Source organism: Pleurodeles waltl, chromosome 2_2 (genome assembly GCF_031143425.1).
Source record: "Pleurodeles waltl isolate 20211129_DDA chromosome 2_2, aPleWal1.hap1.20221129, whole genome shotgun sequence".
Taxonomy (NCBI): Eukaryota; Metazoa; Chordata; class Amphibia; order Caudata; family Salamandridae; genus Pleurodeles; species Pleurodeles waltl.
This window is the reverse complement of record NC_090439.1, coordinates 169624973-169637929: the sequence shown is the minus strand read 5'-3', so window position 1 is coordinate 169637929 and position 12957 is coordinate 169624973.

Genomic DNA, 12957 nt, shown 5'->3' with positions numbered 1-12957 from the left:
TGTTATCTCAGTAGTGCACAATTAGCTAAAGGGCAGCTGGGTGCTGTATGTGGTCAAGGACAAGCATAAGGTCATGACAGGAGAGGGAACTATGTATGGCATGTTGATGTTATTGTGATGTAGTGTTCTTTGAAGAGTAAAGTCTTTCCTAAATTGCAGCAGCATTTTGGCAGTCCTAATGGATTTGGGATGTTGTTCTAGACCTTGGAGCACAGATGGAAAAGGCCTACTACTTTCTTTTACACTTATTAGCCTGCAGGATGATGGCATCCTTGCTGTGGATGTGCCCAGAACCACCAGAGATGACGAGCGTGTCTGCAAGATAAGCTGTGGTGCTAGCAATGATGGCTTTGTAAATGATGCAGCTAGTTTTGAAGATGATGTGCGCTGGCAAGGAAAGCCAATGGATATCCATCATGATGGGGGTGATGTGATTATATTTCTTCAAGCTCTGAATAAGACGTGCTGCAGTGTGTAGGGTGCCCTTAAGAGGGGTCCCAGTGTGGAGCTTGGGCAGACCATGCTGCAAGGCATTACCACCATCCAGATATGAGAGAACCACTGCTTGTTTTCTTTTTCACTTAGCCACAAACCTGCAGAATTATCACTGGTCGCCTAATCCAGTATGTAGTATAGATAGCACAAATGTTTTGGTTTTCATGTATTTAAACTATTCCAAAAACTCTGCTTTTATTTCTATTCCTCTATGTATATTTAACCTTAGAAAAGTGCAGTAAACAACAAGTATTGCTGTTAATTTATTCATTTATTGCAGACTGTCCTTTTAATACGGGTCAAGACATCCATACATTCATACTATACACATGGAAGACGAGGCATCTAGGTACAGAAAGCTATGACAGAGAATAACTTACATACTGTGGCGTACTTCCAATCTCCAAAAACATGTCAGACCAGACGTTTAATCTTGTCTCTGAATAACGAGTAAGTCAAGAATACGTCCATTCCACATTCAATCTAGCTTGGAGGGCCCCAGGCGTGATAAAGAGTCCCCGTAGTCGTGTGACAACCGCATTTAGACAGTGACAACCAGATGGTACCTTTTCGTGAGCTATTTTCCGAACTGTGCCCTCAGTTTGTGCATGGTCAGTCGATGTGTTCATTTTTCCCATGACACAGCTCTCTTGTTTTCCGTGGCTCTGTGCCCTGTGCACATGGCCTTCCTTGTTGATTTGTTTTTACAGCTGGTGAGATGTGTCATTGCCGTTTAATGGGCTATCTGTAGTTTACATCATGTTCGTTTTACTTCAGGCATTCCTTATTGAAGGTGCTTTGACTTGGTGGTGTGTGTTCCACCATAGAAATAGGCCCACAGGTCCCCTAACACCTGCCCTGACCCAGGGGTTAAAAAATGGGGCAAAGCAAGCTTTTCACCATTCTTTGACCCCTCCTCCCTCCCGTGCAAAAGTATAAATATGGGGGTAACGCCATAGAGTCATTTGTTGCTCTGGAACTCCTACCTTGCATCTCATTAAGGCAAAGTAGGTTTCCACTTCCCAAAAATGACTTAACTCCATAAATGTGGCGCTAGAAGGGCCCCGCAACTCCCCTTCCCACCAGCCTTTCTATGGCGGTCTCTACCGCCATGGACAGGCTGGCAGGAAGGGGACTCATAATCCCCTCCTGGAGGATTAAAATTGCTGGGACAACCATGGCGGGAAACTGCCGGTACAATCCCCAAACAGCCCTAGCGCTCTTTGACCGCCAGGGTTGTAATGAGGCCCGTAGTCTCTGGGGCCGAAATAAGCCCAGGAGAGGGGACCGCATGCCCTTCCAATTTAACCTAAAGGCTTGGCCTCGGGGAATGGGATCGCAGGGGCTGAAATCAGCCTGGGGGGGGGACACACTCACCCCCACACCTCCTTACACAAATATATAAATTCCTCCAGGACCTGGCCCAACCAGGGTGCAAAAAAGATTTTATCGCGGATCCTCTGTAAATTCACTACGATACTTAAAAAAAACATTTTTGGCCTCAGGCGGTGTCCCTGTGGGACCCCACCACCAGGCAAATGGGGTCAGGCTATTCCCATCCTGCCCCTTCTGTTTTTTTTTGTGAGTTTTTTGGGGACTCATGCTGAGTCCCAAGTCCCAAGATGGCTGCCACCACATCCTGATTGAAATGGTGCCAAACAATTAGATCTCATCATGAGATATGTCAAATCTGCAGAGGCTTGGTGTCCCTAGATATAGATAATTATTTTTTCTTTAATAACTCAGATTCATACCAAACTACAAAAAGCACTCTTTCTGGACCAAGATCAGGCTTTCTGAAAAAGTTGGTATAATTTTGTTTAGAGGTTAGGGCTGTAGTCGTATTCAATATCTATATGGGAAATTGCCTAGGGAAAATGTGTTTGGGTGCTCCAACTTTTCTCAGTGCCTTCTTGACAAATCCCCCTGAAGTTTTCCAGACTTTGAATATATTGATATACTGGACTTGATGTTTTTGATATTTATGGCATCTTTGGAATTGATACTTGGGGACTTGGAATGTGGAGTGTCGTAGGATAAATCTTTATTGTGTTCCCTCTTTCTCTTACCTCACCGGTTGTCTTCTCACCTGCTGTCTTTTCTTATGCTGTTTTTTCTCATGCTTCTTCTTCTAATTTCTTCTTTTATATAATATATCACATAAGGGTTGGAATGTGTATTGACATCTTTGTGAGATCTGTACTTCACTATCATTTTTCTTTGTGTTCTTGGGAATCAAGGCAATAGTCTCGAGCATTTTACTGAGTTAGGTTTGTGAGCATACATCAAAAAGTACTTTACTATAAGTGAGAGGACATTCACACAATGGTTTGGGTATATTGTTGATTAATTGCATTACCAGTATATTATTTTAATTTCTTTTTTGATGTAAGGAACGCAGATTGGCTGCAAAGACTGTATATGCTATAAGTGAATGATTTATTTTCTGCGGTCTGTGTGTTTATCTCTTTAAGAGTAGGTGTGGGTACAAAGAGGATGTTCCTTTAAATAAATGTTTTGGCCTGCACCTTGGGATGCCCTGGTGAAAGGCTTTTTGCGAAAACACGTAGGCCAGTTTGTGTGTAGCACCTCGCTCTTTGCAATTTGCACTTTAATATGATGAAATAAAAATCCCTTTTTTTAAAAAAACAAACAATTTGTACAGGCTTGTGCTGCCTCCTGGATCTGCCGGGTGAATGGATGTTTGATGAGGTCAGGCATTCTCATGAGCGGGGACAATATATATATTTATAAAACCTACTGGTGGTCTTCAGTAGGTAGTTATAGTTAAGAAAATGGGCCTCTTTATGGTTTTGGCGGTCAGTGGACCGCCGCAGTGGAGGTGGTGGTTGCACCGCCGCGGGCCCGCCGGTAAAGACTGCCGCATTACAAGTTGTGGGGTCTAAAGCCAAACCGCCACAACGCTGCTTACGCCTCAGGTGCGGTCGCACTGACACGGCCGGCAGTGAGCTCCTCCGGGCCAGCTATAATTTTTATGGTCTCTATGGTTTCATACGAGTAAATGCAGAACCTAACTATATATATGTATATATATATATATATATATATATATATATATATATATATATATATATATATATATATATATATATCAAAGCAAATCCCTTTCAGGGTTAAAGTGACAAATAAATTATGCAAAAAAGAAAAGAGATGTTATAGTTATATATATATATATATATATATATATATATACATATATATATATATATATATATATGTCCAAACCAAGCAGCTCCACTACAGAGCCAAGGGCACTCTTGGATTCCACTTCCTCACCCCTGCATGACGCGTTTCAGCGAAGTGCCTTCTTTAGATGCCGGTAATTACAGGACACATGCCCACTAGTGTTTAAATATGTTTTTACTCCTCCTTCAATTCATTCTTGATTAGAAACAGACTTCATTTCCCATAATGCACCAATCTGGATATGCTACCACTCTAATTTTTCTTAATTGTTTTTACACAGTCCCAATCATATTTTCTCTCAGTGGATTGTAATACCAAGAACATTTTGGTTTTGGGCACTGAGCTGTACTGTAGTGGCAAGTGCATTCCCAGCCTCCATTTCTCTCTTACTCAAATTTCAAAATGTGCGTGTGTCCCTTTATCAGTATTTCTAATGATCCATTTCACCTTGCTACTAGTGGGCGTGTGTCCTGTAATTACCGGCATCTGAAAAAGGCCCTTCGCCAAAACGCGTCATGCTGGGGTGAGGAAGTGGAATCCAAGAGTGCCCCTGGCTCTGTATTGGAGCTGCTTGGTTTGGACATTAATTACGTGCAGTGCTGCATGAAGGAGGCACCCACCTGATAGAGTTCGGTAACAATGAGCAGCATTTGGGTGAATGTACTTTTGTTTGCTACCTGAACCGCCATTGTCCCCTTCAAACACATGCTTGATGCAGAGACAGGACATGACTTACATGAAGTGGCGCAGATTACAATACTCAGGGGGTCATTCTGACCCTGGCGGTCATTGACTGCCAGGGTCAACGACCGCGGGAGCACCGCCAACAGGCTGGCGGTGCTCCCAAGGGCATTCTGACCGCGGCGGTACAGCCGCGGTCAGACACGGAAAACCGGCGGTCTCCCGCCGGTTTTCCGCTGCCCTGAGGAATCCTCCATGGCGGCGCAGCTTGCTGCGCCGCCATGGGATTCCAACCCCCTCACCGCCAGGAACAGGATGGCGGTGTGGGGTGTTGTGGGGCCCCTAAAAGATTTTCAGTGTCTGCCATGCAGACACTGAAAATCGCGACGGGTGCTACTGCACACATCGCACCCTTCCCACTCCGCCGGCTCCATTCGGAGCCGGCTTCCTCGTGGGAAGGGGTTTCCCGCTGGGCTGGCGGGCGGCCTTCTGGCGGTCGCCCGCCAGCCCAGCGGGAAACACAGAATAACCGCGGCGGTCTTCTGACCGCGTAGCAGTATTCTGTTGGGGGAACTTTGGCGGGCGGCCTCCGCCACCCGCCACAGTTAGAATCACCCCCTCAGTGTTTCCAGGCTGTGTGAGGAGTCTCAGAGGTGAGATATGGCAAGGTGAAATGGATCATTAGAACTACTGATAAAGGGACACACGCACATTTTGAAATTTGAGTAAGAGAGAAATGGAGGCTAGGAATGCACTTTCCACTACCGTACAGCTAAGTGCCCAAAACTAAAATGTGCTTGGTATTAAAATCCACTGAGAGAAAATATGATTGGGACTGTGTAAAAACAATTAAGAAAAATCAGAGTGGTAGCATATCCAGATTATAACACAATTCAACAAAACCTTACCCTATCCAACAATCCAAATTACACACATGCATAGGGAAACAAAATGTAAATGTTATCAAAGAACCTTGGGCCATATGTACGAAAGCTTTTTCCAATAGACACAGAATCGGTAAAATCCTTTGGTACATCTGGCCCCTTAAGTATTGCATTATAGTAATCACCAATGGCCCCCAGAGTCAATCAATAGTCCATGGTACACATAAAGTGGGGGAGTTTGGAAGGTAAGGAGCAAGATATAAGATAAGACTTAAAAATATTCTCTATTGTCAAACGTCACATTTTACAACTATTCCCTTTTATGGTTGCACTGCATTCGTGGATCTCTCACAGAAGGCAAAGCAGCAGGGGAAGATAACTCATAGATGCTCCAGACACTACTCCTGTGTGCTTCTGATCAAGTCTGGAAAATGTAGAATTGTATTCCTTTCTAACGTAATAGATTTCCTGCCTATAGCAACCTTTAGCACCAAAACTACTTGCTACATTTCAGTAAGTCTACAGAAGTGTCCATTTCCCTTCATAGATTCCTAAAGGAGCCCTAGTGGAAGTCCCTCTACTTTCACAGCACCAGCTATGGCACACATATCGTCAGCCATCACCCCAGGTTTCAGAAATGTTTCTGCTGCTTCCTCTGAATAAACCTCAATTTTTATTGATAGGAAACCTAAAACGCTGCGGTTCACGGCCTTCAAGCATCCTTCATTCTCTGTGCTTTAGACTTCATTTGCATAGTGGAGATTATAACATTATCTTTAAATTCATGCAGTTCTGAGCAGTGCTTGAAATGGAAAATGTAAAGTGCAGGTACGAGAAGTGCCGGTACTCTCCAATTAAAAGTATTACGTTTTTCCTCAGATGTGCCGGTACTCACCCTCTCAAAATAAAAAAGTGCCGGTACTCAGTACCGGACAGTACCGGCCCATTTAAAGCACTGGTTCTGAGAGGAAAGGACCATGTGTCTCAGGGCACGACGTAAGTGTAGGGGTCCAAAATGAATGAGGCCACTAAGGATAGGGGGTTATACAGTAGAGAAAGTAGGTTTAGGCCAGTTGGGGCACTTTCAGCGGAGTGAATTATTGTGGAAGAGGGCATGGGTGTAGCAAATGGAGAATACAATTCAAACTGAAGTCTGACTCGTTTGACAATACATGGGTAGCTGGGGTTCTAGGATTACAATCTTGGAGTGTCTTCTAAAGTTTTAAGTTTTAAAATTCAAAAAATTGTTCTAGGAACATTAATTAAAGACTGAATGAAAATAAGAAGAGATTGACAGTGTTCCACTCTGTTAGAAGAATTTGGGGTAGAGATAATAATCTTACAGCAGACCCTTACCCCCAAAGAACAAACAGATTTACTTAAGAACATGTGGGTCTTACTTAAGAACAGATGGTCCTTCTTGATTGTAGCATTAGATCAACAGAAGTCTATGAGATATGACACAATCCTAGTGACAAATTGCAGTCATTTTAAGATTCTAGAGGATGCACATATTCTCCAGCCCGCTGAACAATAGCTGTCTCAAAAGCGCACAACAAGGTATTAACAGGGCTATTATTTATGTCCCTATTACTGGCGGCTCTTAATGCTCCAATGAAATTCAAATTAGAATTGCCAACCTTCTGGAGCCATGTATTTATGGAGGCATTTGAAATATCACCGTGTCATATGATGATAGATTATCCTGCTGGAGGATGATAGATCAGAATATGTAAAAAGGTTAAGACAGAATTGCAATAAAGTAAAGAAAAGTGATACTATGCAGCACTCTAAAGTGGTTAGAATATGATTTAGAGTAGTGCGAACAGGCTGGTCTGAAGGGGGCCATTTTAGAAGAAATTAATTGCTATAGGAACAAATATAGAATGGGAGTCGAGGAACAGTACGATGAAATTGCCAATTTATGAAACCTGGGTCATATGAACTATTAGCGAAGTGGGGAAAAGTGTTAGTCTGGCAAACAAAGGAAACAATAATAAGAGCCATTTACTTAAATTGCTGTAGAATTAGAAAGAATCAATAGATGAAAAAGGGTTCAAAATTATTTATTGGCATACATGACTCCGATGCACACCCACTACAGATTGTAATTTGTTCCCAAAGGAGATTATTATCCCAGGAATTTCTCAAACAAAAGGCTTATTTAGATCAAACAAACACATCTCATGAGATCTTTGACAGCTTTTCCCAAACCGAAGGCTTCAAAAGTCCAGGTACTGATGGACTGCTGAGAAAAAAAATGGAAACTGCTGTCTCTCCACATTTTAACATATTTATGTAGAGAGTGTGAAGAAACACGATTAAGAAGTGACATTTATGGCCTCATTATGAGTCTGGTGGTCCGAAGACTGCCAGACTGTGGTTACGGTCGGACCGCCACACTCCAGTAGATCCAACCGCCACATTACAACACTAGTGGGTGGACCCGCCAGGGAACCTGCCGTCATTGCATGAAACATGGTTTCTAATGAGTAGATGGCGGTCTGAGTTGTGCTCAGCCACAGTGGCACTGAACTCAGCACCGATGTGCTGATTACAACTCAGATTTCCACCAGTCTTTCCATGGCAGTCACCCCGCCATGGAAAGACAGGTGGAAAACCAGTGCTGGGGGCACCCATGCCCAGCACCATCAGAATGTGCACTGTCTGCCTTGCAGACAGTGTGCATTCTATGGGTGCTGTAATGCTAGGATATTGGCCTTGGAGGGAGCCAAGACCAATACCGTTGAATTGTTCCCCTCAGTCTGTAATACAAGGTTCTCGCCAGTCATCCTAGTGGGAACATCGTAATACAACACGGGGGACTCCACCGGCATGACAGTGGTGTCCTCCCCTCAGTATTGGTGGGCTCGTGGTGGGACCACCAATGTCGTAATGAGCCCCTTAGTTATCATGGGTAGCAGCAAACATGTCTTTACTTTTAAATCCAGGAAAGGAACCCAGACTACCATCTTCATATCGACCCATCACAATTTTAAACAATTACAATAAGATCCTAGCAATAATCCTAGCAAACGTACTCCAAATAGTAGTAGCAAATATTATGCATCAGGATCAGCAAAGGTTTAAAAATGGAGGGAACTTGGAGAAAGATATATCAACATTTATGTCTTGGAAGTATAGAGCCTCAACAACATGGCAATCTCCTATAGCCTTACTAAATGCAACTTCCTTTGGTTTGTGTTGGATAAATCTGCTTTTCTCCATAATTTTATCCAAACAGTGCAATCTGATAATTTACTAGTTTTACATCCAGTGAAATAGCCTATTCCCACATCATATCTTCACAATTTTGGTTCGCTTTTTGAGTGTAAAGTTAACGAAGGAAAATGAGAAATCATGGCCTCAAACTTACAATCTGGAACAAGCTTGTAGTACACTTGTTAATTCACAGGTTAGATATCTAGGGATTAAAATAAAATCATCTATGCTGCAGGGCATCTGCTTCAAGATAGCTTCTACACTGAATGGACTGCACAACTGCTAGATCTTAGATTAGCCCTCAGACAAAACATTGCCTTCAGAATCATTGGTTGTGTCAATTTCATAACAATTTTAATCCTACCAAAATTATTTTTCAGTCTAGCACTTATAAATTTATGTTCGAATTTCTGCATTTTTAGAAATTAGAATCTAAGAATGATAATTCCATTCAAGCTAAAAAGAATTCACCTAATTCAAGGAAAAAGCTCTGTAGAGGGTTGCACAAAGCTGGTTTTGCAAGAGCCAATTTTCAGGTCTGCTGGAAGACATCTACGCTACACTTAATGCAGTTTACTAATGACCCAAGAGGAGGATAGGAACACACTAAATAAGTATTTAGAGGCTTTAGATTTCCTGCATTCTCAAGAGGAGCATTTAACTAAGTTCAATTATTCAAAATATTTTTTAAGAATTAGATGGCTATTCATTTGAGATATCGCACATACATTGAGAGATACTGAAAAATATTTACGACACGCTTATGTTCTGCAAAACTCACATGTGGTCCAAAAATGTATTTTCTTTGTGCCAGTTTCGCAGTAATTCTTCATTATGAAAAGAAATATGTAATTAATGATACATTAGATCACCAAGAGACCAAAACCTTCCCAAAACTGAATTCCAATTTAAATTAAAAGCTATCGTTCCTTGGTTATGGGCACATTAAGAGCTGTATTTGGAGGGTGTGTGGCCTAACCGCAACCAGGATGGCCACGTGGTTGTGAAGCTCCCGGGCACCACCAGATTTCCAACGCAGACTGCCGCCATCCACCACGATCTGCACCATCAGATCCCTCCCAAGGGTCACTGGCCCTCAGAGTAGCAGCTGGGACCCATGTGAGGTGGCACTGGGGTTGGAGGGCACTGTAAGCTGGTTGCTGCGGCCTGACGTGGTCCCTGGAGGCCCCGCGGCAACAGGTACCAAGGGCAATCCTGGGGCAGGGCCACAGCGTACTCTGCTGATTGCCCCAGGCCACTCCTGATTCATCCAGCCTGAGGGGAGCAGTGCTTTGAGTGCTGGAATCCACTCGTCCCAATACTCTTGGGCTGGGGTGGGCGCAGGCCATGGGGGCTGCGTGTGTGGGCCTTGTGTGGGCCGCCGGTCATGGAGCAGCCTAGTGAGGGCAGAGTCATGGGGCCTGCTTTTTCTGCTTCTAATCCAACCCTGATTGTTCCTTACAGTGGAGTGCCCCAGCGAGCCTGGACTTCCACTGAGTGCCTTGACTTGCGGACCATGTACCGGTGAGTGCTCCTCTTTTCCTACACTCTGAGGTTTCGCGCCCTGGGCCTGGGTTGGCCTATGCCAGCGGCATTATCCCCAGTTGGTGAGCCTGTGGACCTGTATGTCCTGCGCCCAGCTCCCCTTCCCTGTTGAGTGACCATCCATAGACTGAGATGTGTAATTAGGAAGTATGTATGGCATGGAGACTGTGGCTGGTCTTACTCTCACTACACCATTGAATTGTTTTCCGCACCCTGTCATTATTGCCTCTACTGCTCGCTTTCTTTCATAGATTGACTTACAATGGGGCGTGGTGACCCCAAACAGCGCCAAATATCATTTAACTTGGTCAAGACAGCCAGACACCAGGGGACTGGAGATTCATCCAGCATTGGCTCTGTGAATGGTGTGCATTTTAGTCCCCTACTGGAGGAGTGGAGGAGGCTGCAGCCATAATGCCAGAACTGAGGGTGGGCTTCAAGGCCATAGATATGCGCTTCAATTCTCTCCTGATGTGGCTGGAGGCCATGCATGAGCACCTTGATGTCCACTCCACTAGAGTGGGTACAGCTGAACAGTGGATATCTGACTTTGAGGACGGTGCAACAGTCCTGACCAAGCGCATGGAGAGAGTTGGGTGCTTGTTAAAGGCGGTGGTAGCCAAAAATGAAGACCTGGAGGCTTGTTCATTGCCAAACAATCTCGGAATCACGGTTGTGGCTGAATCCACAAACACAGGGCCCATGAGTACTTTTGTTGAGTGTCTCCTGCTAGAGCTATTTGGCAGAGACTCCTTCACTTCCTCATTTGCGGTGAAGAGAACACACCAATCCCTGGGGCCACATCCTGTCCCTGGGGTTCAACAACACCCGATTATTGCATGGACATTGAACTACCGAGACCGCAATGCTGCTCTTCACTCACCCCGTGATAAGACCTCGCAACAGTTTGAGGGAAAGCCACTGTCGTTCTACCTGGATTTCACTCCACTCTTCCAGGAAGTTTGACTTAAACATGCTGAATTGAAGAGCCTGCCACAACGAGTTGGACTGTGCTACGGGATGCTTTATGCTGCCCGCCTGTGCATTCAAATGGATGGCAAGCACCACATCTTCCTGGGGTTCAACAACACCCGATTATTGCATGGACATTGAACTACCGAGACCGCAATGCTGCTCTTCACTCACCCCGTGATAAGACATCGCAACAGTTTGAGGGAAAGCCACTGTCGTTCTACCTGGATTTCACTCCACTCTTCCAGGAAGTTTGACTTAAACATGCTGAATTGAAGAGCCTGCCACAACGAGTTGGACTGTGCTACGGGATGCTTTATACTGCCCGCCTGTGCATTCAAATGGATGGCAAGCACCACATCTTCAGTTCCCATGCGGAGGCATTGCTATTCCATAAGCAGCAGAAACTTGACCAGGGCACAGCCAGTCACCCCGCATCTTGTGGGGCTCCCTAGGACTGTGGAATCGGGGGGCCCCTCACCGCAGTGAGACTTTTTGGCATCAGAAGTTGATGGCACCTATCTTCTGCCGGGACCACTCCCTGCATTGCTGCTGCAGTGGGCCCATTTGCTTGGGCAAACCTCCCTGATTTGCTGTGTGTTTACTCATTGTTATTGCTGGCAGAACTGCTTTGACTGTTGCTTCTAGCCACTCTTTCACTTGGCGGCTTAAGTGTTCTCTTAAATGGAGCGTTGCCACTTCCCCAAGGTGTACGCCGAACTTCTGTTTGTTATTTTGATGTTGGGATTGGGACTATCACCGAGGACATTTGTTCTCTCTGGTGTGGCTGTGGGGGGGATGGATGTTGAGTATGTTTTTCTATTTGTTGTGTTTTCTGTTGTTCTTCTGACAATTGCGTATGTAATGAAGCAAATTATGGACCTTATCTCAACTTTTCTGATACATGTTGCATCATTGCATGGAGGACTCTGCATTTAGTATCTTATGCACCACATGGAATGTTAAGTGGCTAAATAATTCTATGAAAGGGAAACAGGTCCTAACTTATTTAAATAGGCACGACGTTAAACTTGCCTTCCTGCAGGAAACTCATCTGTCACCCTCTGGGAGTGGAACCTTTGCTGCGCATTGGGGTGGGAGTCAGTATTTTGCTAATTACAGTTCCTATTTCAGAAAGGTGTGCATAGGTGTGCATAGTTGTCCATAAGAACCTACCTTTTGTATGCCATGTATCGCTGTCTGACTCTGTGGGACGTTATGTTATAGTACATGGGTCCCTGGCTGGTGTCCCTTTTCTCTTAGTTAACTTTTAAGCGCCTATTACGGACTCCCCTGAGTTTTTCCAAGACCTGACGACTCAGATGGAACTGTTCCATCCTGATCATATTTTATTAGGTGGTGACTTTAACTTTACTTGCTTTCCACAACTCAACACCACTGGCGTATCCGGGGTTACTAAATCCCGCTCCATTCAAGCACTGTACGGCTTCCTAGACACTTTTCAGCCAGCTGATGTGTGGCGCACCCCTTCCGTAGCAGTTTATATTTATTATTCCAGCCCCCACAATGTATGGCCCGCTTCAATTATTGGTATATGACCCCTGCTGCATCCCCTTGGCTAGTTGGGCTATCACATCTGCCCTGTATGCTACCTGATCACACTCCAGTGATAGCCAGCATGTGTATCCCAACCCTGCTTCCTCCTGTCCATGCATGGCAATTACCCTCCAGTGCCCTGCAGGACGAGGTATTCCGCTCAAAGGTCAGTGACACTATAGTGGAGTATTTTGTTCTTAATGTGAGTACTGTTTCTAAATATTTGATACTCTGGGACACCGTCAAGGCCTACAACAGGGGAGTGTGCATTGACAAGCATGCCGGGCTACTCTGCTCCATCTGGGGAGAACTTGCTCAAATTAAGAGAGAGCTACAAGCACTTGATCAGTGGGCTACATCGGCCCATGCGAACTCTATTACCCCAAAGAGAGCT